The sequence below is a fragment of the Trachypithecus francoisi genome, unplaced genomic scaffold (assembly GCF_009764315.1).
Source record: "Trachypithecus francoisi isolate TF-2019V2 unplaced genomic scaffold, Tfra_2.0 Lachesis_group5, whole genome shotgun sequence".
In the NCBI taxonomy this organism is placed as follows: Eukaryota; Metazoa; Chordata; class Mammalia; order Primates; family Cercopithecidae; genus Trachypithecus; species Trachypithecus francoisi.
The window spans coordinates 58,266,405-58,270,834 of record NW_022681470.1 but is presented as its reverse complement, the minus strand read 5'-3'; the positions used below and the strand labels follow the sequence as shown (position 1 = coordinate 58,270,834).

General features: G+C 54.5%; 1 long non-coding RNA gene across 1 annotated transcript; it reads left to right on the top strand.

Annotated features, from left to right (window-relative positions):
* Positions 1–2,336: 2,336 nt before the first annotated feature.
* On the top strand, positions 2,337–4,430 carry LOC117075912. The gene is made up of 3 exons (XR_004434172.1): positions 2,337–2,725; positions 3,370–3,514; positions 3,659–4,430. It is a non-coding gene; the product is annotated as an uncharacterized LOC117075912 (long non-coding RNA).

Sequence of the window (4,430 nt, the reverse complement as noted above, 5' to 3'; positions counted from 1 at the left end):
CTCTGGTGTCCCGATCCTGTGTCTGTGGAGCTGGGAGGGAACTCGATGCGAGCAATCAAATTAGCAGGGGCTTTGGGAGGCCGAGGCAGGTGGATCACCTGAGGTCAGGAGTTTGGGACCAGCCTGGCTAACATGGTGAAACTCCATCTCAACCAAAAAGACAAAAAAATTAGCCAGGCATGGTGTGGGTGCCTGTAATCCCAGCTACTCGGGAGGCTGAGGCAGGAGAATCACTTGAACCCGGGAAGCAGAGGTTGCAGTGAACTGAGATCACGCCATTGCACTCCAGCCTAGGCGACAAATGCAAAACTCTGTTTCAAAAAAAAAAAAAAAAAAATAGCAGGCAGCCTGGTGGAAATGAATCAAAGTGGATTCGTTCCTGCTTTTTCTAAGGACCAATTGCTTCTCAGTATCAATTCCAACTGAACCACACTATCTGAAGTGACCTGACCAGCCAGATACCACTGGCTTGTCCTGTCTGGTCTCCACCCCCACATCTGGGCCTGGGAATTGCATGGACTTTGGACTTGGAGGGCTCAGCTAGGCCCCAAAACTGCTCAGAACTTCTCCCAGCTTGGAAAGTCCCAGCCTACGAGGGAAACTCAACCAGAGGAACTTTCACGTCAAATCTAGAAAACTCACTTCTACCTAGGAGGGCTGTGGTGGAGGGGCCTGGCTCAGCCTGCTGTGCTGTTAGCGCCCCACAGCAAGTCCGTAGAAGGCCACATTTTTTGATAATAGGCTCACGTGAGGGGTTGCAGCATCATTCATCTTAGGCACACCTGCCTGATGCGTTGGGACTGAGCTGCTCTGCTTCAGCCCTTCTCGAAAATGTGCCCACAAGAAATTTTCAAAACAAAAGCAGATGCTTTAACAACAACGAGGCCTCGTATACCTATTTCCCAGATGACCAGCTCCAACAGTGGCCTTGACAGAGCCCCCTCCTTGACTCTGAGAAAGGGACCTATGCATGCATAACACCCATCAATGGTGCAGAGCAATAAAAAAGTGCAAGGTGACAGGGAGAAGAGCTGGAGGAGTGCAGAGAATGCCAGCCCAGGGTGGGCACTGGCTGGGAGTTCTGCAATCGGGGTCAAGGGCTCCATCTTGGTAACCCCTCTGGCTCCAGCACAGGGGGTGGCCCACGAAAGGTGCTCCAGACACGTTTCTGCAGCCAGGAGGACGGCTGGTTGCTCTCACGCAAGTGAACCCTCCTGTTCTGGGAGGGGCCTACAGGAGTGGCCCGGATGGGAGCCTTTGGGGCCCAAAGCTGGAGAGAGTCTGCCCTCTGCTGGCTGCCCGGGAGGGCCTGTCGGCGACTCATCCTCCTGTCCCTTGCACCACTAGCTGTCCTGCTCCGGGGCCACTGTCTTTCAGTGCAGCCCCACTGTGGGCAGGGGGCCCGGACGCACCTCCTGGGAGTAAGACCTGGGTAAAGGCAGGGGGCTGTAAGCCAGCTGCAGCCAGGCCAGGAAGCACTCACTGGACGGTGAAGGGCCAGGCAGGGTGGCGCAGCAAGGAAGGAGGAACACCAGGCAGGGGAGGCACGGCTGGAAGGAGGGTCGGCTGACGAGGAGGGGGCCCAGCATCCGCAAGCGCGGCGCTTGCGCCGTCCCAGGAGACACCAGGTGGTGCTATGGGGTCAGGGCAAAAGGCAGGCGCTGCCTTTCCGCGCACCCCACTCCCTCCTCCTCTCCCCGTGGACTCTGAGGACTCAGCTCCTGCCCAAGACAGCGCACGCGTCTAATTCCCGATGCTCACTTCTTTGAGGGTTGGCGCGCTTCGGGGCCCTGTGGAATACCAAACCCTGTGGAATTGACCCAAAGGGTCACCAAAGAGTGAGCAAGGACTTTTTTTTTTTTTTTTTTGAGACGGAGTCTCACTCTGTCGCCGGGGCTGGAGTGCAGTGCCGGATCTCAGCTCACTGAAGCTCCGCCTCCGGGTTCACGCCATTCTCCTGCCTCAGCCTCCCGAGTAGCTGGGACTACAGGCGCCCGCCACCTCGCCCGGCTAGATTTTGTATTTTTTTAGTAGAGACGGGGTTTCACCGTGTTAGCCAGGATGGTCTCGATCTCCTGACCTCGTGATCCGCCCGTCTCGGCCTCCCAAAGTGCTGGGATTACAGGCTTGAGCCACCGCGCCCGGCCTTTTTTTTTTTAATACAGAATTTTGCTCTTTAGTGCAATGGTGAAGTCTCGGCTCACCGCAACCTCCGCCTCCCGGGTTCAAGCGATTCTCCTGCCTCAGCCTCTGAGTAGCTGGAACTACAGGCATAAACCATCCTGCCCGGCTAAGTTTTGTACTTTTTTTGGTAGAGACGGGGTTTCTCCATGTTGGTCAGGCTGGTTGGTCTCGAACTCACGACCTCAGGTGATCCGCCCACCTGGGCCTCCCAAAGTGGTGGGATTACAGGCATGAGCCACCGCGCCCGGCCAGGGTGAGCAAGGTCTTTATGTCCACTTGGGTATTTCTTTTTCTCGCTTCTGTCATCTCCGAGCAAGGTGTCCAGGGCGACCTCTGGAGAATGTATTTGGTGGGAGCTATGCCCAGCTGCAGGAGCGGTCGAACCCTGGGCTTTTTAGGATGTGATAGGAAACAGCTGCCCCTCCCGATGGGCGGCAGGCCCAGCCTCCTCGGACTGCCCTTCTCCAAGAGCCTTAGTAAGTTGTCTGGGTCACCTGAGAGACTGGGGAGGGGCAGGAAGACCAGGAGGCCGACTGGAGAGGTGAGGATAGAGATCTTGGGGAGAGGAGGTTGGGGGGGTGTTAGAACTGCTTTAAGTGTGGGAGTGATCCCAGAATCAAGGGCCACAGAAATTATTCGAGGTGGGGCACCCAATCGCTTCTCGGCCTTTTGGCTAAGATCAAGTGAGGGGGCCACCCAGCGAGGCACGATCCACCGACTTAGATCAGTGGAGGTGAGTGTGGCGGAGTGAGGAACGCAGGGATTAACTACCGGACGGTCCGGCCCTTCCCCCGCCTCGCCCCCGTGCCACGCCCAGCCCTGGTCCCGCCTCCAAGCCCAGCCTTTATTCTGAGAATCATTGGGGAAGCCTTTAAAAATGGTTCCCAGCCCCACCCCTAGAGATTCTGATTCGGTTGGCCTGGGTGGGGCCTGGGAATCTGTATTCGACAAGCTCCTCAGGTGATTCTCTGACGCTCGCCTGGGCTCAGCCTGGCTTGAGAAACTGCGGACCAGCCCAGCCTCCCAGCAGGTGCCGACCTCCACCCGGCCGCTCAACCTCAACCACTTAGTTGCCAGCAGCTCCGCGCCCCGCCCCGCCCCGCCCCGCCGCGCAGCTGGGGCTGCCTCTGAACAGTTCTAATGATTAGAGAGGACTTCCTGGAACTTCCTATTTCTGTCCCCTAGAGTCATCCAGAACAGGTCTAATCCCTCTCCTGCATGAGAAAGCTTCAGAGATTTGAAGACAGCTGTCGGCTGCCTGAGTCCGCCCCTCCCCACCAGAGATCCCCTGGCCTTTCAGCGCTTCCTGATGGAGGCACCAGGCAGCCCAGTGAGTCCAGTGGAGGAGGAAAAACACAGCCAGGGGTTGGGTGCCTTCCAGTGGCCAGAGAAACAAACTGGGGACTTGCAATAGGTCAAAGGGACAGAACAGAGGCAGCTCCCCCTGAGAAACGCCTTTCTCCTGCCTTTCTAGGGTGCAGCTTCCTCCAACCGGGTCTTCTTTTGGACATTTTGGAAACATTATTCATCCAACTTGTGTGCTTACTATATGCTATAGACTGTTTGAAGATCTTTAATGTATTAACTCACTTAATTCTCACATTACTCATCCATCTTGTGTGCTTAATATATGCTATCGACTATTTGAAGACCTTCCATGTATTACCTCATTTAATTCTCACAATGGCCCCATGAAGTAGGTGCTGTCATTTACCCACTTACAACTGATCAAACTGAAGCCAAGAACCAAAGAACAATTCAACAACCGTCTCAAGGTCAAATTGAGCAGGATGTAAATGCAGGCAGCTGGGTTCAGGTCCCATCCCTGCCCCAGGGCCATACCTAACATCCCTGCCTTAAGAAGAAACAGTTATGTATCTGGGAGTATGAGGCCTGGTGCTGAAATGGTGAGTTAGGACCATAGCAATAGCTAACAGTTATTGAGCACATACTATGTGCCTGGAACTGGTCTAGATGTTTTCTTATTTGATCCTCATATAAGGAGTAATTATATTATCCCTTTATTATATAAGAGGAAACTGAGATTCAGTGAATTTTAAAGAGATTTACTTGAGTCCCTGGCAAGTGGTGGAGCCAGGATTGGAACCAGCTGTGTGACTCTGGGCCTGCCTCCTCCCCTCTGGGTGTCGGCTCCTCATTTGTGAAGTGAAGATGTTGGCCTAAATTAATTCTGGGGAAATGCTTCTCAAGCTTTAATGTGCATATGAATCTCCTGGGGATCTTGT